Source organism: Pseudochaenichthys georgianus, unplaced genomic scaffold (genome assembly GCF_902827115.2).
Source record: "Pseudochaenichthys georgianus unplaced genomic scaffold, fPseGeo1.2 scaffold_151_arrow_ctg1, whole genome shotgun sequence".
Classification (NCBI taxonomy): Eukaryota; Metazoa; Chordata; class Actinopteri; order Perciformes; family Channichthyidae; genus Pseudochaenichthys; species Pseudochaenichthys georgianus.
The window spans coordinates 598,520-625,194 of NW_027262359.1; the positions used below are offsets into that span (position 1 = coordinate 598,520).

The 26,675-nt window shown below is 41.1% G+C and overlaps 2 pseudogenes; one reads left to right on the top strand and one right to left on the bottom strand.

Moving 5' to 3' along the window:
- LOC117441148 (zinc finger protein 208-like) overlaps positions 1–26,675 on the bottom strand; it is a 447,659-nt pseudogene that overhangs the window by 229,596 nt on the left and 191,388 nt on the right.
- LOC117441147 (zinc finger protein 721-like) overlaps positions 1–26,675 on the top strand; it is a 424,075-nt pseudogene that overhangs the window by 138,817 nt on the left and 258,583 nt on the right.

Below are 26,675 nucleotides of genomic sequence, written 5' to 3' on the forward strand. Positions count from 1 at the left end.
TTGGTAAGGAAGGGGTTTTTCTTTAAGGGTGCAAAACTTTAGAACAGGGTAAAATATTCATTAATTTGTATTGAATTGAGTTTTCTTTTTTTGATTTTCAACATACTATATGACTTTTACATATTTCTGACGTACTATACTTTTTTGACTTTTTTCTGTAGAATCTTGACAAAACTATTACTTGTTCTTAAATGATGACCTATTGCTGGAGATGAGATGAAAAAGCTACAACGCTTAAAGAACTTTTTTCTAAAAACTCTCAATTCTACACTGACTCCCCCCACTCAACGCAATAAGTCCCACCCCACTCAGCAAATCATCTAAAACGAAGGACCCCACCAAGACGACCGTTGAAAACTAGCCATGGATCTGAGAAAAACCAAGTCTGATGTAGCCTACCCTTATTATCACCAGGATAATGGATATGGGCTTAATGACTGGATGGTACAAAGTAGGGGAGAGGATGTTCCCGAAGAAGAGCTCTCCTCTATATGTAATAGTATTGTAAACGAAACATTTAAAGTGGTCCTGGAATCTTCATTTTTCAGAAACATTCTGTAACATTACCGAAGAAATTACACTTACTCTTTTTCTTGTGTTACCAAGATACTTTTAGATACAGTTTGGTGTCTGAAAACTGAAACTGGTTGAATATGAAGTACTTTATAAGGAATTCGGATTCTTTTAAAGGCAGATTTTGGCTTTTTTTCTCTTGCCAAGATACTTTTAGACACACTTTGAGGGATGCAAAACCTTAAAACTAGAAAATGAAGTACAGTCTGATTAGATTTTTTCTTAAAGACTGTTTCTCGAAAAGGTAAGTTTGTGATTTTAACAATTTTCCCTGACACTTGGCAGATTTGTGTGTAATTCTCTCACAAAGGAACTGTAAGATACACTTTTTATGTATGCAAAACCTTAAACTTTTTTTTTGAAAATAAAATACTTTGTCTGAATACATTTTCTTTAAAAGGCACTTTTTTTTATTTTAAAGCTATTTCAGTGGAAAAATACAGTTTTGTTGACATCAAGGCTTTTTTCTCTTTTCTTGTGTTACTAAGATACTTTTAGACACACTTTGATGTATGCAACACTTGTTCAGTTAAACAATGGGGTTTTTTTTTCTGATAAACTTACATATTTTAGTTATTTTATGTTACCAAGATACTTTGAGATACACCCTGATGTACGCAACACTTAACAAAGGGTATAATATGAAGTACTTGGTAAGGAAGGGGTTTTTCTTTAAGGGTGCAAAACTTTAGAACAGGGTAAAATATTCATTAAATTGTATTGAATTGAGTTTTCTTTTTTGATTTTCAACATACTATTTGTACACAATGACTTTTCCATATTTCTGATAAACTATACTTTTGACTTTTTTCCGTAAAATCATGACAAACTATTACTTATTCTTAAATTTCACCTATTGCTGGAGATGAGATGAAAAAGCTACAACGCTTAAAGAACTTTTTTTCTAAAAACTCTCAATTCTATAATTGACTCCCCCATTCAACGCAATGAGCCCCACCCTCCACTCAGCAAATCATCTAAAATGAAGGACCTCACTAAGACGATCGTTGTAAACTAGCCATGGAGCAGAGAAAAGCCAAGACTACCCCCGCGAGTTGCAGTCAGGAACAGAGTCCACCAGCAACACCACCATGTGGGAAACCCGAATCTTGCAGTACTACTGCTGCTGATGCTACTCCTCGGGTCAAGAAGTCTCAGTTTAGGGACACAGTGAAATCGGAGTTGTTTCATATTCTGGAGATGGTGATGTATCGGTACAGAAAAGAAATCTGCAAAGAATGCCGACGCAGTAACCCCGACCAGAGGCAACACGATTGTCGGAATGACATGCCCGATTTCTTCTTCAGAAACAATTACAAAGCGTTAATGAAAAGACTTTGGCTCGCCGACTTCGTTGCAGTGATTGACCAGAGTCTTATTGAAAAAGGCATTTGCGAGGATAAACTGAAGATAGGACGCGCTTCGGAAGCCTTTCTGCACAAGCTTGTAAAATGCAGATGCCTCAAGGAGAGACTTGAAATATCCATACAGAGTTGGATGGAGAAGAAGAAGACTAACAAACAGCAGTCGGATGGAGAAGAAGCCAGGGACTTGTTCAATGCAGTGACTTTTTTCTTTAAGTAAAATAAAAATGGGAAACTACTATGCAAAACGCTCTGTATATATTGATCATAATGTAGTCCTTACCCGTTTAATAAGTGTGATGATGGAGACGATTGAAAACAGAACGAGTAGTGACCCCCGTGTAAAAAGAATGGCCGAAGTTTGTAAACTGGAAGACATTTTGGATATCGTTCGTTCTGGCAGTACTATTCCGGGTCATTGGGAAACGATTGTAAACGAAACATTTAAAGTGGTCCTGGAATCTTCATTTCCCGAAACATTCTGTAACATTATCTCAGAAATGAAACAAACATCAAAAGTGTATCATGTGCTCTCATTGTATGCTCTGTTTGTAGATGTAATACATCTCTGCGTCGAAAACAGCATACACGTGAATATTTTGACTGAAGTGAAAAAACTCCATCACGATATCTCCAGTAATATGGGGAATGCTAAGCTGGAGACTGTCCTGGGGGTGCTACAATCAGTATAACTATTGATTTTGTGTGTGAAAAAAATAAAAAAGTGTTTTTTTACATCTAAAAACTGTTGTCATCATTATAGCAAGGGGAGCGTGTCTGATACATGTGTATTACAGTCCTTCTTGTTGTGTTTTTCAGTGTTTTTTGTGTGTCTGTACACACAAAGCACACTTCATTATCTACTTTTCAGCTTTTTTAAAAAGAAAAGTGTATCTTTCGGTAACTTTCTCAGAGAATTTAAGCATAAATCTGTCAAATGTTCAAAACAGTCTTGTTTCACTGAAATACCCTCAAAATGACAAACTGCCATTAAGAGTCAGAATCCTAACCAAATCTCCTCAAACAGAGTACTTTCTACAGATGAAGCCTCCCACTCAACGCAATATGTCCCACCCACTCAGCAAATCATATAAAACTAAGGACGACCGTTAAAAACTAGCCATGGATCTGAGAAAAACCAAGTCTGATGTAGCCTGCCCTTATTATCACCAGGATAACGGATATGGGCTTAATGACTGGATGTTACAAAGTAGGGGAGAGGATGTTCCCGAAGAAGAGCTCTCCTCTATATCATATCCATGTAAGGTCTTTAGGACAAAAGAGGACCATGATAACATGACATATGAAGAATATCTTTCTTTAAAAGATGGTATTATAGATAACCTTTATAGAAACAGTATATCTCATGCCACTCGCCAAGATCGCAAACGACAATTAACAGAAAAGAATAGAAAAAGTAAAGAAAAACGAAGAAAAAGCAACATGAAAAGGAGAAGAAAAATTAAAAGCAAACGCATAATGCGAATGAAAAGAAAAGGGACCATAGGACGGAAAACTAAAAAAGACGTCTCTTGGCCATTTTCTCTCGACTTGAAAAATATTTAACAGTGACGCTGGCTTTTTAGATGCTTTACTTTTGATTAATTTCATGTTATTTACAAGTATTTGTAAGTTACATTCGTTACTATATACAGGATTAACCACACAGGAAGTGGTTAGGAGGCGGGACATATATCCTATGCATATTAATTGATTGAAAACAACGGCATTTTATTTTTCTCATTTTTTTTAATTTTAATTTTATTTTAATTGTATTTTGTAAACCGGAAGCGGGGGCGGGACATCCGCCGGAAGTGGGGGCGGGACATCCGGTCGAACGAGGCGGGACTTCCGGTATAATGAGGCGGGACTTCCGGTTTACAAAATAAAAATAAAAAGGCGGGACTTCCGGTCAAAAAAGGCGGGACTTCCGGCCAAAAAGGGGCGGGGCGACCTGTCACTTTTCCTGCATACTAATGAGACGGACATGGCATTTGTATAACTACTGATGTTGCACAAACAACTGTAGCATGGTCAATAGCGTCCGGAGCACGATAGCAACTCTGAGATCCGCCATTGTTGTTGTTGTTGGTGGCGAAACACTTCAGCAATGGCGCGGGGTAAGCGGAGGTGAGCAGAAGAGGTGGGGAGAGGCGGGGCTATTGCGCAATCACGATCAGTGATCTGAAAATGTTCGGATAGGGCGCACACACGGAGCCGTTTGACCCCCCAGAGAGTTGCGTATGCCGTTCTATCCACTTTGGGACCCGTTATCGTTTCCTCAGTCGTTTAGTGCCGTATTCGGTCGTCCTCGTGTGGCCGAATGGTCTATATGACACTAAACAGTAACGCAAACGGCCGTTTTTGTCCTTGTGTGCAGCCTAAGTGTGCAACCACATGCAGTATTTTTGTTTTTATAATGCTGTTGTAAATACTCCTGTTGTCTGCTGTGTTCAGACTCAAGTCCTGTGTGATGCCACATTTAAGACATTCAGTGTCTTTTTTTAACAGAAGACACCGCTGCTAGAAGCTGCAGCTAGACTGCAGAAGCATTCGTTTTTTGTTTTTGATGGTGGAACAATTTCACACACAGATATAGGGAGGCTAGACCTATACAATTGATTTATTGTGGTTTATAATTTAATGTGAAGAAGAAGAAGAAGAAGAAGAAGAAGAAGAAGAAGAAGAAGAAGAAGAAGAAGAAGAAGAAGAAGAAGAAGAACATCACCAAGCAGCAATAAACATGTCTGCTTTATTTGGCTCTACAGACCTTTGTGAAGCAGCTTTTTCTGACATGAAATCTAAAACAGAACAAGACTGACTGATGAACATTTAAATGATTCTATTAGAGTGAACCTAAGTGGGTACACTCCAGCATACACCTCTATGGTGACTCCATGCAGCGCCATTCATGAATGCACTTATTTTACACGTGCAATAAGATGCTTGTCAGGTGGTGATTAAGGACATGAATGTGAATTCTCAGTGAAGTACTATGTGGGCCATAATAATATGTGAGACATTGTTGTTTTCTTGGACCTTGATGTGAAGTTAAGATTTGTGATATACTTTAGGTATTGCAATTTCACACGTGTACAAAAGTATAGCTTAATTCAACTGATGAGTGCTCTGTGAATACATGTGATGTGATGGAAGTAGCTCTTGGCCACTTTCATTTTATCAAAGTAGCTCTCAGGTGAAGAAAGGTTGGAGACCCCTGCTCTAGTGATATGTGTCCTGTGTGTATACTTGCTGCTAATGCTTCATTTTTATTATATCTTATTGCATCTTTTAAATATGTTTAACTCGTGTAATGCCTGAAAACACTTCTGCTGTGACACATTCATTTCCCAGTTTAAGATAAATCATTATTTAAATAAAGTATATCTATTCATCTAATGAGCTAAACCGTCGCTTAGCTTAGCGTTAGCTGCTAACTGAAGAACCCCATTCATTTCAATGGGAAACATGCTACGTCGCGGTGAATGGCGATGCTAATAAGCTAGTTAGCATACATTTAAAACCATATCTATGGCAAAGAGCACCAACACAACAACTCAAACCGTCTTAAAGACAACTGGTGTAATAGATAACTAACATAAAGTCAGCTGAGCAAGATTACAGCTGTTGTGTTAAATAAGATAACTTCTGATTCGTGATTAACTGTAAATTAAGAGGTGTAGATAGTAAATACACTTAATGAAACCTCTGCATGTGCTTAATCCACTCACCTCTTCTTTTGTCCTTCTTCTTCTCTCGTTTTCTTCTTCTTCTTTCGTGTTTATTGGCGGTTGGCAAACCAACTTGTAGGTGCATTACCGCCACCAACTGGACTGGAGTGTGGACAAGAGACTATGCAGAAAACAAGAAACAAAACAAACAAAGAACCAAAACTCTAGATTATTTTAAATGTATCAATTTCTCTTAGAAATGTAATAATCTCACAATATATATTGCCTGATGTTTTCCCTAACAGCCCTGATAGCGACACGTCATGGAATGTTGCTTTCTTCAGTGTCTGGAAAAGCACATTTCTCTGAGTACTATATTTCCTGCAAAGCAGTCAAACATGCTCAACAGTTTCTGGCTAGCTGCAGTGTACACACTTTCCGGTTGGATGCTTTCCTATTATACTTAAAGTATGATTGAGACCTGTATGACCTATTCTCATCCGAGAAATGACATTTTCCTCCCTTCTTTTAAACCCCACCTTGCTTCCATCCCCCACATACCTTTGAATTGTATAAAGATGTCTTCCTGTATCACTAAGGTCCCAATGATCTTGCCATCTTGTTTGTGCATATTTCTGAATGAATGTTTGAACCTCCGCTTTGCTGAGTGGAACTTCTATGTCTATGTTCATACTTCTGAGTGTTTGTTTGGCCAGAATATCCACCTGTTCATTACCCTCCACACCAACATGAGCAGGAACCAGAGGAAACGAGTTGCTATGCCTTTGATTTGCATTTGATATCAAATTAGAAATATTTCATTTATTATGTCCATTCTAGATGAAGATCTGCCTGATCGTATACTCGATAATGCTGAAAAGCTGTCAGATGCAATTACACTGTTATGTATTTCTTTCTCCTCTATCCATTTCAATGACAGCACCAATGCCAACAACTCTGTGGTGTATACTGACACATGGTCTGTTTCCCTTTTCTTTATATGTGTATTACTCACTGGGCTATACACTGCTAACCTGCCTCTGGATCTTTGGAGCCATCTGTAAATATGATTGTTGAGTCTGAGTGATATCTTGCAAAGTGATTCTGGACTAAGAGCCATACTGGTAGTTCTTTCTTTTCCTTTAACTCCTCTCGTATATTGAGGTCTGCACTTGGCAATGGGAACAACCAGGGTGGAATGGACCAGATTGGAGCTGTGGGGCAATACTGTATTAGATTCAAACATGAATCAAACATGAATCAAAACATGAATCAAAACTTGCTGCTTTAACATCGCCAATCCATCCAACACTTGTTAAATGTGACTCATTGTGCTCCCAGCAGTCCTTCAAGATACTTTTCGCAGGATGACTATCACTGTGCCCCTGAAGGTTTACCCAGAATGCAACATTAACTTCACTCTTCTTATCCTTAAAGGCATTTCTCCCATTTCCACCTGCATTGCTGATACTGGAGATGTTTTAAAAGCTCCACTACAAATTCTCAGGGCCTGAGCTTGTAGGACATCCAGCTTTTTAAGGTTAGATTCTGCTGCTGCCATGAACGCTACACACCCATCATCGAATACAGGTCTCATGAGTGCCCAATATATATTCAGAAGTGATGACCTACTCGCTCCCCACTCCTGCCCCGCCAAACACCGAAGTACATTGTTGACCTTTTTACATTTATTTTGAACTTTTCCTATATGACTGCTCCATGTTAGCTTTCCGTCAAACCAAACACCAAGAAATCTTATTGTATTAACCTGTTCAAGAGGTTGCTCATACAATTGTAACGATATAGGAGCAATGTTATGCCGTTTTGTAAAACAAATGACCTGCGTCTTAGCTACTGACAGTTTGAATCCCCATTTATTTGTCCATTTCTCCACTTCAACTATTGCAGCTTGTATTTTCTTTCCAACATGTGCTACATTGCGGCCTTTTGCCCACAAAGCCCCATCATCTGATTAAAGACGTCATGCATCATTATATTGAACAGCAACGGACTACACACACTACCTTGCGGCGTACCATTTTCCACAGCATAAACACTTGAATATTCTGCACCTACTCTTACTTGTATTTTCCTGTCCAGTAAAACATTCATAACCCAATTATATGCTTTCCCACCAATTCCCAATGATTTGAACTTGATTAGTAGTCCTTCCTTCCAGAGCATGTCATAAGCCTTTTCAACATCAAAGAAGACTGCAATCACAATCCTTGTTGGTCTGTGCTTTCCTGATGTCTGATTCTCAGCACAATATAGAATCCATTGTGTTCCGACCAGGCTTGGAATTTCGTCATTTTAGGGGCAAGGCCATTTGGCCTTCCCGTTCACATTTTTTTAAGGGCACAAAGGCTGTTTGGTTAAATTACGCTGGTCAATCAACATGACTGAAAAGTGTAGCACTCACGTCAACACCAGTCGTTTTACAAACGGCTGAATTGCAATAGTGTTTCTTAAACGTATACGTTAAGTTCAGCCATAAACCACATAAGTCAGTCAGGTAGACAGTAAGGGTAACATTGTATTATCACTGGCCCCACCATTGTAACCACTGGCCCGGAGCATTCGTCCACCAAAGAAAAATCGACTAATAATGAAGAAAATTAACACATTTGTTGCAATAATTTATGCACTAACTACATTACTACTTGTACTACAACATTTGAATCATCAGTTCTTCCTCATTTTCCTCAATTGTTCATATTTGGTTTATTAAAATAATGATATTGTGTGTGATATGTAATTGATTTGATTAGAGCCTTCATTATCCTAAACTGCTGGGACATTTCGCCAATACCTTTATATTGTCTACTCTTCACTTACTTGTCAGCATAGGTCGGCATTGATGAACAGAGCCGACAGAAGACCTTGTTTATACTGGCATCATATTGAGAGGTGCAGCCAGTGACGCGTCCTGAAACCAGGAAGTAAGCTGCCGGTTCCCTCCACAAAAAGCAATGGAATTTCTCCACAGGGTTTTGGAAAATAGCTGGAAATAAGATCTGTGGAAAACAAACCTGTTTGATAGATGCACGTTTTGTTCAGCCGGATAATCTCCACATGTCTACCCTACTTTTATAATTTTCGAATCATAAATCTAATCATAGATTATAAAAGGGTTTTAGGACGCGGCACTGCAGCCAACTCCCTGTCACTCCTTTAACTCCTCCGATGACTTTCTTTTATTTGAAGATTGTTCTTTGCACGGCGCTTGGCCGGTTACCGCTTGTATTAAAAACATTTTGGCGAATGGTTAGGTGGCGTGATAGTCAGTAGTGAAGAAGGAGCGCCCTCCCGCTCGCGCTGTGGTCCGCAGCAAACAGCTGTTTGCTTTTCCCCCCAACAACGACAACCGACTCACGAAACGCTATGTTGTAGCGTTGATAAACGAAACAATTTAACAAAATTGCTAGTCAAAATACCAATACCACAGGACATTTTTTTTTACTTTTGACAGGGGCACAAAGGCCACTTTGGCCGTGAATTGCATTTTTTTTAACAGGGCATCACGGCCAAAGTGCGGGGCAACGACGGCCATGGCCGTCGTGAAATTCCCACCCTGGTTCCGACCCCTCTGGAACCCACTTTGATATGGGGACAACAGAGCTTTACTTTCTAAGATATACGTTAACCTTTCTGGAACCATTCTCTCCATGATTTTTGCATAAATGAGATGTCAGGGCAATAGGCCTGGAGCTAGATGGATCTGAAGGGTCTTTCCCTGGCTTCAGGATGGGCACTATTATCGCTTGTTTCCACTCTGAAGGAAGTTGGCCAGAATCCCACACCCTGTTAAACAACCTCAACACAATGACTAGAGAGTTATCGGTCATGTGTTTCAGCATTTTGTAACCAACACCATCTTTCCCAGCAGTGGTTTGGCGAGCACTAATAATTGCTCTTCTCAACTCAAACATACTAAAATGCAGGTCCAACTGATCTCCTAACGCTTCTACTCTATCCAATATTCTCGGGTTTTCCATTCGTGTATTATTTCTGCACTGCCTGGCTTCCTCTGTAAGGTTATCTGAACTATGAACTTTCCTAAATGTTTGAGCTAGAAGTTCCGCCTTTCCTACGTTTGTGACAGCCATTTTGTCCCCTCTGCTCAAAACTGGCAACTCATAATTCCTTCGAATTCCCCCCATTCTCCTAATCATGCCCCAAACACCTGCAAGCTGTACTTCTCTTCCAATACTATTGCAATATTGCCTCCAAAAAGTGCATTTCTGCATTCTTATTGTTCTCCTCACTATAGCCTGGGCCCCTTCACCCTGATTCAAAGCTTCCTGAGAATGGAGTTGTTTGAGTTGCCTGAATGTGTTACGATGTGTGAAGCAGGTAGGACCCAAATGCAGATTAACGTCAAATTCCTTTATTTCAAGGCTAAAATGACAATGACAGAACAGAACACTCACCGAGGACAAGCCAATACACAAGACAGACAGAAAAACCAGAACTTAAATACACACAAGACTAATCACACAAACAAGACACAGGTGAGGAGGGAGGAGAAAACACAGGGGCCACAGGTGAACACAATTGGGTAATCAGACACACCAGGGAAACTAACGATAGGAGGAAAAACACAGGGAAAAGGACCAGACAATAACCCAGGAGGAAAACATGACAGAGAGAACAGCAAAAACACCCAAACCTAGACATAGAAATGTGACATGACATGAGAATCGTGACAGAATGCTTTATTCCTGTCTTTAATGGATTTACTGTATTCACCATTCCACCAGGGTACACTCTTGGTGCGCCTAACTCCTGCACTTTCCGGAATTGTTTCTTTAGCTGAATGAATGATAACCTTAACCAGCTCATCATTGCATTTATTTATATCATCATCATTTTCCCCTTTAAGTGTTTTACATCTATTCGTACTTACAACTTGGAAGGCATCCCAATTAGCCTTTCCCAGTTTCCATCTAGGAATTTTCTTTTCCTTTTCAAACCTTATGTTGGTCCCAACTTTAGTCATTACCGGATAATGATCGCTGCCCACTGTAGTATGCTTCACCACATTCCATGCACTTATACCTGCTAAAGCACAGATACAAATGTCAGATCGAGTACTGTTTCTATATTCTTCGTGCAATTATATCGTGTTCCTTCTCCAGTGTTAATGCACACTAGCCCGAGGTCATCTATAAATTCCTCAACTACTGCCCCATTTGCATCTGTGCTACTGCTTCCCCATAGCGAGCTATGTGAGTTAAAACCCCCACACCATATTACTTTGTCTTGCAGTGAACCCCCAGCATCCTCTAATATACTTTGATCTAATTTCCCACATTATAATAATTCACTATATCTATAGGTCCTCTATCATTCCATACCCTTATAACTATTGCTTCATGATCTGTACCTACATGCATAACTTTGTAACTTATCCCACTCTGTATGAATGTTGCAACTCCTCCCCCTCTAAACTGCCATTACATTAAGTGGAATCGTACTCTATGAGTGAAACTGGACAATAAGAAACACCGCATCGCATTGGATTAAGGATCGTTTTCACCGGACAAACAATTGGATTACTTCACAACCGACACCGTCATCCCGGATCAGCTGGACAACACGCCACAATCAGCTGGAGATTGTCACCACCTGCGCTCATCAAGAGGCCGAGAGCCAAGGCTGGGAAAGCGGCCGGGTATGAGCAGCATTCAAACTGGATCGTATATTGGAATCATAAGCTGCATCGGACAATGGCTTGGATTTAATGCTGCAATAATGTCAGCTGTTTGAAACAGCTGTCTGCAGACGGACAGCCAGAAAACGAAACTTAAAGGAACAATGAATATTATGCCTGTCAATTCTGACGTTACGTCAACAGATGGCGCTGTTGGGATCTGTAAGGAAAAAAGGATTACCCAACACAAGGCCAATAGATGGGAATTGTTTATTGTAAACTGTGAAAAAACAAAATATGCTTAATAGCGGCTCCTACATTCTGAAAACCACTATGGTTTTTCTCCCGTGTGAACACGAAGATGTGTTTTGAGACCACTTGATGTAGTGAACGTTTTCCCACACTCTTCACACCAGTACGGTTTTTCTCCTGTATGAATACGTTGATGTGTTTTGAGAGCACCTGATTGAGTGAAAGTTGTCCCACAATCTTCACAGCTGTAAGGTTTTTCTCCAGTATGAATACGTTGATGTGCTTTGAGAGCACCTGATTGAGTGAAAGTTGTCCCACAATCTTCACAGCTGTAAGGTTTTTCTCCTGTATGAATACGTTGATGTGCTTTGAGAGCACCTGATGTAGTGAAAGTTGTCCCACACTCTTCACAGCTGTAAGGTTTTTCTCCAGTATGAATACGTTGATGTGTTTTGAGATGACCTGATTGAGTGAAAGTTGTCCCACACTCTTCACAGCTGTACGGTTTTTCTCCTGTGTGAATATGCAGGTGGCGCTTTAAATTTACAGATGTTGTGAAGGATTTGTCACATTGCTGACAGCTGTGACGTCTCTCTCTTCCTTTCGGTTTCTAGAACAGACGGACAGAGAAAGAGAGAAAGTCAATCTAAAAAGCATAAATACACAAGTTAACACAATAAAAACTCACTTAAAGTGGACCTATCATGCTATATTTGAACAATATATTGTAGGGCCATACCTATATAAAGTATATAAATATAGTATTTTTTTCAAAATACCAAAAAGATCCTGCATTTTAGCTCTTTCCAGCGCTGTTTTTGCTGGGGACTGATTCTGTGAGCAGTAGCTGACCACGCCCCCCTGCAGCTGACCACGCCCCCCTGCAGGAGAGGGGAGCGTGCTCTGAGATCAGCTGCTGGGCTGCAGCGGGGAGAAGAGGGGGAGAAAAAGAGATCTCCGTCCACCGTGTTTTATTCTTATAGAAGAAAGAAGAGAAGTAACGGGGCAGAAACCCTCCTTTTTACGCAGCGGTCCAGACATAGACATCAAACGGCGACACATATTCAGTGTGCAGTTCCTTTGACATTAGGGCAGGGATATCTAGATACTTCCCAAGGTTTGACATAATGAATTGTGCTACTTTTAAAGCAAGCAACGATGTTTTCAAATCTGTAATCAAAAAGCTCCTCAAAAACACTATCGAAGCAGTTCCTGCCGTTGCTACGTTAGTTCAAACAGTAACAACGGACTATTTCTCTTAGCGGATGCATGTCAATTTAAATCAATACAACTATTTTTTAAATCAATAAAATAATTTTCTAAATCCATAAAAGCATTTCAATTAATATTGGGAGTCATATCGTTACTTTGGTAAGAATGTGGCCATGTGATAAGCGGGATAATGTGCACATTGCATAATGTGCCTTCATGCCGATCTAGATCCCTCCGCTTCGCGTCGGGCTCCTGGTCAGCCTGTCGGTGTTCTTTTCCCCATAATGACCGCGTCGCTGCACATTATCCCTTACATATCATTATATAGTCATTATTCATTTGTTTTAAAGCAGGAGGCGCAAACGCTTGCCTCAGGGAGGGAGGAAAAAGAGCCACAGCGGAGAATAAACAGAAGGGCAACCATGGCAACCATGCAAGGGAAGTCTTCTTCGCTGCTTTTGTGGCAGACTACAGCGCCACTTACAGGCCTGGCATATGTACTTCAGCGTCTCCAACGCTTTCGAGCGGCAATGGCCGGCCGTGGCCCAACCTCTCATTCCCCTGATAGGTGGAGAGTTGACCAATAGCCGTAGCGCCACTTTACTGACGTCAGTAAAGTGTTCAAATCTGTATCAGTCTGTATCAGATCCGTTGCAGCCCCTTTTTTAGAGATTTGGGTATGGAGGAAAATAGAGAGGGTTGTGTTTTCTGACACTTGATGAGTTCCCTGGAACACCGGGGACACATGTTCATGTATAAAAGACGTACTAAAGTGCATTTTGCATGATAGGTCCCCTTTAATATAAACCTTGAGTTAACAAAATACTACTTATCAACTGTTTGTGTTTATTATATTTGATACAGTAATACAGCAATATTCTAACCAAAGTATATACCAGAGGTGGGGGACTCGAGTCACATGACTTGACTCGAGTCTAATTGACTTGCCTATTTTTTGACTCGAGACTTGCTTGACTAACATTGATAAAAGACTCGACTTGACTTTGACTTGGTATTCATGACTTGAGACTTAGGCTTGAGACAGATGACTCGAAAGGACTTTACTTTTTAAAATAAAATATTTGCATTTGTTTTTGTATTGTACGAAGCCCCTAGAGGGCAATGAAAGAAAAAAAAGTAGAGCCGGGACTCGATTAAAAAAATTAATCTAATTAATTAGAGGCTTTGTAATTAATTAATCGAAATTAATCGCATTTTTAATCAAATATACATATTTGACCTGAGAACAGTGAGAAGCAATTTTCACATGGATTTTACTGCAAGTGGTCTACAGTCCAAGTGCATGACATTAAGGATTTTGGGAGATGGCCCTGTGGGCCATCTAAGCTAATTTACAGATGGCCCTGAGCCCAATAGAGATTGCCCTGAAAAATGCACGCGGACGAAATGGCACGAAGGGTTTGGGGGGCCTCTGTCCCCCTAGAAAGTTTTGATTTGTGCAGGTCTTAGATGCTGTCTGGTGCATTCTCTAGACTGAATTATAAGATGAACCACCACAATATTATATTGTACAATTTCAATTGTATTCTTCATTTCACTTGTTTGTTTGTTCTTGTTTGTGTTTGCTCGCTTGCATGCCCTGCATAGCAAGGCAAATGCCTTCATCAGATGGAAAAAAGTGGAAAACATTACATTCAGTTATAACTGCCAAAACAAACATTATTTACACTATTATGGCCCCTGTTAAAAATGTTTGTAATGTTAACTACTGTAAGTTGGTCGAACGAATGCCTCCTCATCCGGAAGCTGACCGAGCAGCAGTCGAGAGGAGCCGAGCGCATCCGCGAAGCACACGTCAGAGTTCCCGTTAGCCGGCAAATCTAAATATCTTCGGTCAAAATAATTTCCCTTTAGAGCAATACCGCTTCAGTTGCGCCACTTATGTGACAGACAAGAAGAGTATGTGACAGACAAGAATAGTCAACTCTAATGTCTAACACTTAATGTGGAGAAAGAGATGTCCTGTATGGGTTGATTGTGCGTTGATCTGTTGGTAATGCCTCGGGGTTCCGGTGGGCATGTAAACAAATGCATAATGCTACGCTATACTTTGTGGCCTCATCCAGTTGCATAGCGACACTTATTGTGTAGTTGTCTTTTAATAAGCAGGTAGTCATATCATTAGCTAGAACTAGCTGGATCTGATCAATATGGACATAAACGCGAGTGAAGTCTAATCTGACGGGAGAGAGAGATCAGCTGCTGCTGACGAGTCGAGACTCGACACGCAGCTCTGCATAAGCACATGCAGCGGTGAGCGGAACAAAACACACACTTCAGGTTAGAATATCACACGTAGCTATTTTAATTACCTCTCAAACTACCTAAACTAGTTATAGATATGTTTAGTTTTACTGTCGGGTCACTCATTACTGGATCCGCGAGCTGCATGATACTGGCATAATAGATTGCCCGATCGGGCAACCAGCAGGTGAGGCTTCATTGCCCGAGCTAAATACTAGATGGCCCCGGGCCATCGGGCAGTCCTTAATGTCGAGCCCGGAGTGCAATCCAGTGAGCCAGGGAGTTGGTTATTTTCTCAGACGTGGACTTACTTATCCTGGCCCTGAAACCAGTCATCTGGTTGAGTGTGGGTTGGGTCAGGGTGTGGTTCCTTGCACTCGGAGTCGGGCTAACGTCCACGCTAGCTGCTATATGCTTTGCATTTAGGTGATACTTCAGGCTTGATGTGCTCCGGTGATATGCAAATTCTTTTTTGCATAATTTGCACACAACCGTGCTCTTATCGACGCTTCCATCCGTCCGTTTTTTTAAAACAAAATGTCCCATCCACGGGGCCGACCAAAGCGGTCTCATCAGCTTGTTCGTTCATGTTTGCCTATTGTTCACCGTGGTTTGTTGTTGTTTGAAGTCCCATGCTGAAGTCATGAACGTTAGTTGGTGCTCCAGTATAATCGGTACGCCTGAAACTCATCCAGCGAGAAACGTTCCGCTGTGCAAAAATAAGTGCGATTAAAGTGCGATTAAAATGCGTTAATTTTTTTAACGCGTTAATTTTTGTGTAATTAATTAATCTTAATTAACGCGTTAAAGTCCCGGCCCTAAAAAAAAGAGAGAAAGGAGAAAGTAGGAAGTGGAGCGCACAGGAGACGGCCGTTTCATTGCAGACTGTTATGTTTATGTGGGGAAATACATACATTATTTGAGATATATTTCAAACTCGGACTTCATTTTAGGGACATTTCGGCCAGGGGTGTAGAGTTATTTGTTCAAGCACCGGATCGGCAAAACAGGAGAGTCTGTGAACCAGTCTGCCTTGACCTATGTATTAATGTCTGACTCTCACAGTATCTGCTGCCCACAGCTGCTTCATAGAAGAAAAACCTCCTTCACTTCATGAAATCTCTGCAGCACCAGGAGGCAGTAACGTGTAACTCTGAGAAGAGCAGCACCAGCTGCAAAGAGCTGTGCCTTCACTGTGTTTACCTTCATTAGAACAGCTAACGAGCGACCGCAGGCTGCTACGTTTTAACACACACACACACACACACACGCCCAATTATACCCCCTATTACCTGTTTTATGATTTCAGAGCCCCACTCTCCATTGTTGTTAATGTTGAAAATAAAACTCTAGTTTCATAACCACTGTCTTTTAACTGATTTAAACTGGGGTTATTCATCAGGATTTCGTAGGACTTGACTTTCTTGACTCTCACCCCAGTAACTTGAGACTTGCACATGTATGACTTACTCCCGCCTCTGGTATACAGGAGACAGAGGGAGACGGCATCCTGTCACTGCGAGTCTCGGTATGCTCCGTTCCTCTTGTGTTTTGTTTTTTTGGTCTAATTATTGTCTAAACTTTGTTGTGTCTGTATGAAACGTCATTTTGAGAGACCATGCTTTTGATCCTGTGGATTACATTTGCCTTCTGCAGACCATATCTGGCCATTTAACTTTCCAAGACACACCTGAGTGACAGCACGAACAGGTATGGCGAGGAGCCCCGGCCTCTGCGCTGCTACAGACACGAGGCAATGCTAGAGCTACAATGCGATCGGCCTCCTACGAATACACCAAGCCATCTGTGCTCTTCGTTATTGGATGAAATCCCTCGGGAGCCGCTTAGAAACACCAGGAAAAAGAGACGATTATTATGTTTCACGGAAAGATGGATACAATCTACGATGCCTGTAAAATGTAGAACCTTCAATCCCAACGTAGAAATTCTTGGCATGACGTTAAGACCCTTTTATCTGCCTAGAGAATTTGGGTGTATTTTACTGTTTGTTGTTTACGTGCCACCCAGCGGCAGAGGACATTGTGTTCACGAGCTGCAACTCAGCCACTCCGATGCACCGGCAATAGTGTTCGGGACATGAAGCAATGTCGCCTGGAGACTGTGTTACCTGGGTTCCAGCAGTATGTTAGGGATCACAGCAGGAAATACACTATCCTGGACAAATGCTTTGTTAATGATAAAGGAGCATATGTGTCTAAATACAGACCACCAATACTGAACTCTGATCATAATGTTGTGAATATGATATCAGTGTAAAAGACCAAACTGAAGGGAAGTCAACCAGAAAAGAAAGGAATAAGGACATGGACAAATGAAAGTAGGGAGCAGTTGAAAGCTTGTTTTGATTGGACAGATTGGGACATTTTTCAGGAAGGTTCACCAGATGAAATAACTACTGTTACCAAAGACTATATTAACTTCTGTGTTCCCACTAAAGAAATACAAATCTATCCAAGTAATACATCATAAGTGACTAAGGACATTACAATAAGTTATAAAAACCAGGAAAATAGCTTTCAAAAACAAAGACTATGGAGCACTTGAACAGACAGAGAAAGAACTGAAAGTCAAATTGAGGGAATCAAAACACACAAAGAGCTTTTGGGAAATGCTTTTAAAGCCAAAGACCTCAAAAAAGTGTGGGACACCATGAGAACCGTGACAGGAATGACCTCTTCAGCTAAACCTATTGTGACGGACAAGACATAATTGATCCATACCAATTTGCCTATAAGCAAGGGGGTGGTACTGTTGCTGCTCTGGTTCACATCATCACTAAACATTTAGATAAATGTCACACCTATGCAAGAGCCCTCTTCCTAGACTTCTCAGCAGCAACACAATACAAGCAGACATCTTGGTGTCAAGAATGGCCAAAATGGAAGTAAATCCATACCGATTTTCTGGTATGCCGCTTTCCTCACCAGTAGAGAGCAACTTGACCAAACCCTCTTAGCTTCTTTTGATGACTTTACTGAACTGCTGTCTATAGTGTGTTTTGACTTTGACCGTCTAGTCATTGTTGGTGATTTTAACATCCATGTTGACAACCCCCAGGACAGAGGGGCTAAAGAACTGTTTTGTGTTCTTGATAACTATGGTGGGGACCCTCTCATGACATCCAACTATAGGCCCATCAGTATCTTACCCATAGTATCCAAGGTATTTGAGAAATTGATTGCCAAACAAATCATCAATCATCTCAACAACAGCTCCTTTCTACTGCATCCAATGCCATTTGGATTCAGGGCTAATCACTCAACAGAAACAGCGACATGCTTTTTCGTGGAGAAAGATAAGGCATCAATGGACAGGGGTGGGGTTGCGGGGGCCGTGTTCCTTGACTTACGGAAAGCTTTTGACACTGTTAATCACAACATCTTATTGCAAAAAATACTAAACTTAAATGTTTCTATAGAATTCACCAACCTTTTTAATTCGTATCTTTTATCCCGCTCCCAATGTGTTCAAATTGAGAACCATAAGTCTAGTGTTTGTCAACTGGAGTACCGCAGGGCTCTGTATTGGGCCCACTCCTGTTTAGTGTGTACATAAATGATCTGCCTTCTGTGTGTGGAGAATGTGATGTATTAATCTATGCTAATGATACAGTTGTTTCAAGTACAAGTACTGAGGAGTACATATTGACACAAACCTCAATTTCAAAACCCATATCAAAAAGGTCTGCAATAAAGTAAAGTGCAATCTGTCAAATTACAGATACATTAGAAACTTCCTGTCATCTGCAGCAGCTAAGCTATACCTTCACTCAATGGTCCTCTCCCACATCTACTACTGTCTGATCAGCTGGTCTAATGCACACTCTGCAGCTCTAAGGCCACTGGAATCACTGGATAAACAAGCACTCAGAACACGAGACAAAAAGCCATTCCGGTATCATCATTGTCACATTGTTAAAAAGTATAATCTGTTCAGCTGGGAAAATCTCATAGTTTACAAAAACATCTGCTTAGTTTATAAGATCACTCGTGGGTTGGCTCCTCCTCTGGCTGGCTGCATCAGCCTAAAGTCCACCTCAACCAGGGCTACTAGAGGTGCGGCTTGGGGAGACTGCACCACCCCATTTAGGAAGAGCGCATTCAGCCAGGCTGTCTTTCATTCCACGCATCCCTTCAATGGAATTCAATACCACAACCAATGAGAGAGTCCTCATCCTACTACACATTCAAGCACAGTGTTAAAAAGTGGCTCATTAATAACAAACAGTGTCAGCACTGATGTGTGGGTGTAGGTGTGTGTATGAGTGCGTATTGTACATGTTTTATTTATTATCATGACTTGCTCTTATCTGTATTCAGTGATGTCATCTATTGTAAATATGTACAATGGTATAAAAATGTCGTGGCATTTTTATTATTGCTTTTAGGATGTCCATCTGGCAAAGGGACTATCAGTGAAAACTAGCCTTTTGGCTAATTCGAGTACTTTTACATGTTTTTAATATGTTGATTAATGTACACTGTCCCTTGTTTTAAATAAATCAATTCAATGGACTGACTCAGCATGTGACGGAGCCCACGCACAATAAGGGGCACACTCTGGACTTAATGATCTCAAAGGGTCTTATAGACAGACATACTTTATTGTCATTTCAACAAGACACAGAGTGTACTATTAAAACGAAATGTTGACAGGAAGAGGACAATATAAAAACTTGCTAAAATTGTACATATAAATAAATAATAGTGTGTGTTTAGATGAAAGCCCGGTGGCGATCTGTTCATCTGTTACACTGATTATACAGTAAAGCCATCGAAAATAATATGATGTACAGTACAAGTAGCCTACTTCTGGGTCTCTGTGTTTCATTCAAGCTCGGCTCTGTGTGTGTGGCACGAACGCATTTTGTGAGTGCACAAGTGGTAACGTGGAATGGTGATGTTAGCATCTGGTCAGTGGCGAGCTGTGACTTTTATACCTAGGCCCTCTGACCAGTGGCATAGCTGTGGGTGGGCCTGGGCCCACCCACATGCACGTCTGGCCCACCCACAGCCAATCAGCGCTTCGTAGCGCAGAGCCGGGAAGCCCAGAAGGAAGTGCCACAAACTGCAGTTCATCTAGTGGCCGACAGGGGATGGATGCAAAAAGGAGCAATTCCCATAGACCCCCATGTTAAAATGCCCAACTTTACAGCAGAAATGAACATGTTTCTAGCCTGGATCCAATAAAAAGTATTCTGGATATAGTTAGATTCCACCTTCATGACAATGGAATAGGGAGTGCATTTTTTTACCGTGAGTTTTTATAGTAAGTAAAGTAACTTTTGCTGTGAGTGAATGAGCGAGGGGGCGGGGCAGTTTACACACACGCAGCTGCTACATGCAGCAACACACACACGGAGGAGATGGCGGAGAGAACGCGCTCTGAGGTGTGGTTAAACTATAGCCGTGTCGATGTGGACAATACTCGTTACCAAAAGTGGAATAAGAGTTTAGCATGTGAGGGTGGTAACACGAACAATTTGTCTAAACATTTAGCAAAAGTGCTCCACATCCAGACGGAGGAATGCACCGGGTTCGACTGTCTTTCTAGCAGCTCTGTAGCCCCGTCCACGAGTAACTTTCCACGTCAGGTGTTATGTATGCTAGCAGCAACACACAGAGCTAACTACATTATACAAACATAATGATTAGAGGTAACAGAGTTATTTAGTTTGTTAAAGTTTCAGCTATTCTGTTCACAGTTCTGTCTTCAGATTATTTAATACGATTTGTTAAAACATTGTTGTTTCTTTTGATGTGAAATATTATTTATTTAATTGAAATAAAAAGCAATGTTAGTTTTGTTCACAATTTGTTTAGTTAGTTTACCTTATTTTTTTCTCCAAAAGAACCGATAAAAGTAATGTTAAAGGACCGGATCGATAAGACATAGACATACTTTATTGTCATTTCAACGAGACACAGAGTGTACTATTAAAACGAAATGTCGTTGTACTGGCTTACAGGAACAGGACAATATAACAACTTGCTAAAATTGTACATATAAATAAATAATAGTGACGTGGTGCTGATCAAATTAAAGATAAAGTGTGCGTTTAAAATATAAAGACTTACTATACATATAAATAAGATAGACATACTATATAACAAATATGTGCCCTTTACACAGCGTAATGTAATCTTTATGTTACTGGTCTACTTGCTGTTCAGCAGTCTGATGGCTTGGGGAAAAAGCTATTGCAGAATCTGGCTGTTCTGCTCTTAATGCTGAGCATGGTGAGGATGAGTGGGGTCTTAAAAAATGTCTGGGCTTTTGTCAGGCAGCGTTTCTGAGCGGTGTCTCTGATGGGAGGGAGAGAAACTCCGATGATCTTCTCTGCTGTCCTGACCACTCTCTGCAGAGACTTCCAGTCTTTGGCGTTGCAGTCTCTCGACCAGATGGACATGCCGCTGGTCAGCACACTCTCTATGGTGAGGGTAGAACGTGGTGAGGATGAGAGGGGGGAGCTGTACTCTTCTCAACCTGCGCAGGAAGTGTAGGCGCTGCTGTGCCCTCTTAAATAGTGATGTAGTGTAAGTGGACCAGGTCAGACTGCTTGTGATAACAACAGGAGGTGCCGTCTGTATAGATGCCATTGCTCCAACTAGGGTAAAGGAAGTGACTGGCAAGAAAAGATCTCCATGGAGAAAGGCCATGACCGTGAGAACAGAAATAAGAGAGTGTCGAAAAGCTGAACGTAGGTGGAGAAAAACAAATCTCCAGGTTCACTTTGAAATCTATAAAGAGAGACTTGGCTTTTATCATTTGGAATTGTAAATTGCACGACAGTCTTTCTTCTCTGACATCATTGCCAAAAACAATGCACGTGCCTTGTTTGCTACCGTCGACAGACTAACAAACCCCAGTGTCAGTATCCCCCCCATTCAGAAAATCAGACCAGCAGTCAGTGCCTCTGCATCAGGGACAGCAGATGTGTTGTCCCTGTGTCTAACATCAATACAAACACCATGACACAGTTCCCACAGATTAATGATAAAAACCTAGAGGACATTATTCAACTTCTGAAATCCTCCTCCTGCTGCCTTGATATTATTCCAACAGGGTTTTTCAAAGATGCTTTTCCTTGCATGGCCTCAGATCTACTTCACATAGTAAACAAGTCTCTTCACTCAGGTGTTTTTCCACAGGCTCTGAAAACTGCAGTCATTAAACCGCTCCTAAAAAAAGAATAATCTAGACTCTTCAGTAATGAACAATTACAGGCCCATATCAAACCTCCCATTTCTAGGTAAAATCATTGAAAAAGTAGTTTTTCAACAGTTGAGTAATTTATTGCATGTAAATAACTGTTTGGAACGCATTTCCACTGTGTTCCAGTCAGGCTTTCGTCCAAACCACAGCACTGAGACTGCTCTTGTAAAGGTCTTCAATGACATCCACTTATGGCGCATTTCCACTGCAGGGCCCCGCACGGCTTAGTACGGTATAGTTAGGCCTTGGTAGGCCAGGCTCACTTTATGCTGCGTTTCCAATACAGTTTAGGAACTGGGGCAGTAACTATAGTAATGCAGTGTAGGCGGAGCCGTGACGTCATCTTCAATGTGTGTCACTACCCGATCTGCAGCCCTGCCCTATCTGCAGTGCGCGTGTGCGAGATGGTCCGCCATATTTGACAACTCCATACGGCAACTCTAATAGGACATTTGACACAGTGGCGTTTGGCAAAGCAGAAAAAGAACACTCAAAAAACCCCACAATATTAATCTGAACGAGAGAGATGAGTTATTGTTATCACAACGTGACTTCACTATTATTGAGCAACTCCTTTTGTTGGGTCATTTTATTGGGTTAAGTACATTGTCAGAATAAGTGAGAAATGGATGTAACTTCTGTTAGACAGCTATCACACATACTGAAGAAATATTGACTGAATGTATGCAATATGTATGGTATTCATAATTTATATCTAATTACATTAACTGTGAATGTCCTTCATTTTATTTCAAATAACAACAACATATTTTAATAAAGATATTCGAGACGTTTATGACTCGCGCATGCACGATGCAAATCGGGCAGCCGTCTAGACGTCAAATGTCCTATTAGAGTTGCCGTATGGAGTTGTCAAATATGGCGGACCTTCTCGCACATGCGCACTGCAGATAGGGCAGGGCTGCAGATCGGGTAGTGACAATGTGAACCACAAAACCAACATCAGCCGTTAGCTGTTAGCCCTCAGAGCTCACAGCTCCTCATATCTGTTCAGAAACTAGACAGAAGTTAAACAAGTACAAACCACAGACTGTCCGTGTCATGGCGAATACAGTTGCTGCTTTATTTATGTCTGTATAGGGCGTTCCGAGCTGAATAAGGGCGTCAAATGAAGGCAAGACGCCCGCCTGGCGGAAACGCTGGAATTAGGAATATATTGTGATGAAGTGCACACTGACCTGAGCTCCAGGGGCCTCCTTCTTCTCCTCCATGCTGCTCATCAGCTGTCCTGATGAAGACCACAGAGCTGCTTCATTATATATATAATACAAATATTTAGATATAATTCATCATAAACTGTCAGCAGTGAAGAGGAGGAATTCAAAGAGTTTATTCAATGATATGTTCTATTTCTGGATGCTTCTATGTAGTGTTTTATCACACCACGTGCAGTGCCTTGTCTCATCTATGCTGCTGTGAGTAAACATGGTCCAAATGGATCCATTTGGTCCATGTGATGCTAAGCAGAGGAGAACATGATAGAAAGGTCAGATAGTTATTAACATTACATGCAAATTACTTTAACCATTACGATAACAAGTTGGTTTTCTGTGTAAATTATTATTAATATAATACAAATATTTAGATATAATTCATCATAATCTGTGTAGCAACTTACATTCTAATTTACAGCTCACAGTTTGTTCACTTTTATTTCATTAAAATGACTTTATTCACATAGAAAGTGACATTAATGGTTGTTTGAACCACGGTTATAACGCTATCCGGGTGTAACTATCACTAAGTTAACACAGAAAGCAAACATTAGCTAGTGAGACTGTTTAATGTACTCCATATGTTACGGGTCCCCGATATGAAGACCACAGTAACAGTGATGATACCTGTGAGCAGGTGAGACAGGAGCAATGAGGACACAGGTTATTTGGTTTCCTTCCAGATTGCTTCTGTTGGTAGTTGTATTACACAAACGCATTTAAACATCTAAATTCTCTTATGCATTTCAATATATTTACTTAATCATTCACTTTTCTGACAGCTCCATCAACACACATCCACTGTCAATAACCCCTTCTGTGACAAGCACACATTCAAGCTGAACTTTACATTCACTAATCTTTTTGTACCTTTCATACATCTTGTTTTACAGTATTAAACCTGTATTAAATATCCCTTGAAACTGTAATTTCGACTATTACCCTTCTGCCATTCATTGCAGGTCACTAAAATGCATTTAAACTAGAGAATCATAATGCTACAAACACTACAGCATACTTGTGTAACAAACATCCAGTATAACACTACCTAAACTATACCTTTCATAAGGTGCACATTTATTCATAACTTCCCATGTATGGAAATATTTAGTGGGCGGGAGCCTTCAGACACAGTAGAGGCTTCTCAATACTCAAATTTCCCCTCCTCGACTCCTCGACTCCTCGGTCCTCCGGTAGTGACCCGGAAATGAATTTCAGCGCGCCATTTTGAAGGACGTCTCATTTCTCTAAATGCACACCGAGGACCGAGGATCGAGCGTCGAGGAGGCTCTCTGGAGGAGCTATAACCGAGGATACACTGATGGTTCCTCCACGGCTCCTCCGCGGATGCATTTCCGGGAACGGTGGAGGCGTGACGCACGGCCGGACTTATCTCAGCCAATGACAGCTCTGCATGCATCCCCTGGATATTATTTGAGAACCTGCTCTCATCGCAACGCGATGTTTACAGTGAGAACAGCTGTGAGGTCCTGCAGAAAGCAGAGCAGTGTGTAAAATATATATCACTCAGTATAACAGGCCTACTCTCTTTATTTGCTTTAGTTTAGTAGATATCTACAAAGAGTCCATATTTTTCTAAAACCATTTAGTGCTTCACATAATAAAATACACAACGGCTGTAGCCTGATTATGCTTTAGCAGCTGTAGGTGTGTGTGGTACAGTATGTAGGTGTGTGTTGTACAGTGTGTAGGTGTGTGTTGTACAGTGTGTAGGTGCGTGTGTTGTACAGTGTGTTGTACAGTGTGTAGGTGCGTGTGTTGTACAGTGTGTAGGTGCGTGTGTTGTACAGTGTGTAGGTGCGTGTGTTGTACAGTGCGCAGATGCCGCGGACAGACGGGTCTCAGTTGGTTTGATGTCCTTACTTTTAATACTTGCAAATACAACTTCTGGCCCGTAATTTCAATTCCCCATTTCAGCGACCAGAGAGAGAGAGGGGGGGTATATCCAGTCTCTGACTGTGTTACGTTATTATGAGAGTGCTCTCATACTTTAAATTGTATATATTTATATAAATATATTTGTGTGTGTGTGTGTCCGCATCTGTAGCCTGTTATTGTCTCATTATACCGCACTCTCAATGAATTCAAATAAAATATGTGGGGGAACAATGTTCAGCTGATCTAACAGAGATTATAAAATATGACAAAACACTCGACAGCTGATGCAGCTGTTGCCACGTCATAATGAACGGACGTCGCTTTAATATGACCGCTCAGAGGAGAGGAGTTCTCATTTCTTTAAACGTCTGCTGCTTCCCCTCCTCTCTCCTCGGTTCCCCTCCTCGGTCCTCCGCTCGCATCTCCTGTGGGCGGGTCTAAGTCTCGAGGAGGGGAGTCGAGGAGGGGAGTCGAGGAGGGGAAATTTGAGTATTGAGAAGCCTCTAGTATCTCACTCGCACCATTTCCGTGTCAGACCACGTTATCCCCAAGATGGCGCCGCGCGGGGAAAGCTAAGCTAATACGCACACACATTCATACACTCTTTTTAACATGTAAACAGCGCTACATTTTCAAACCTTTATTTATACAGATAAAATCCCATTGAGATCATTGATCTCTTTTCCAAGGGAGATCTGCTCAAGTAGTTCCACATGAAACATAAAAGCATAAACAGAACAACAAAAGGACATCATCCAGCATAATTTACAAAATTATCCACATAAACAGGTACCAACAGCTTCCGATTGAGTAGCATCCAACCGAGTTTTAAAAACATTTAGTGGCACCAGATTGTTCAGTTTCCATTTAATTTGCAGACTATTCCAAGACAGAGGAGCTGCGCATCTAAAAGCTGTCTTCCCTAAAACAGTCCTAGCAGTTGGCACATATAATAAAACCACAGCATTCGATCTCAGGCAGTAGCCACTTACAAGCCACTTTCTGCTACAAACACTCTTAGTGGGCCGTCACACTATATACGCGAACATTATGGGGGGGTTCATATGATTTGTGCAGCTTTTACTAACCTGTAATGAGCAGGTGAGACAGGAGCAATGAGGACAAGGGGTTATTTGGTTTCCTTCCAGATTGCTTCTGAGGAAACACCGGAAGTCCGTCCCTCTAACCAGTCCCCGGAACACAAACGTTCCGCCACACTACCAAATGCACTGCTCAACCCCGCCAACGAAATGAAAATAGACAGATGTAGCCTACAAAACAAAGGCATATTCCAACTCCAAACAATAATAAT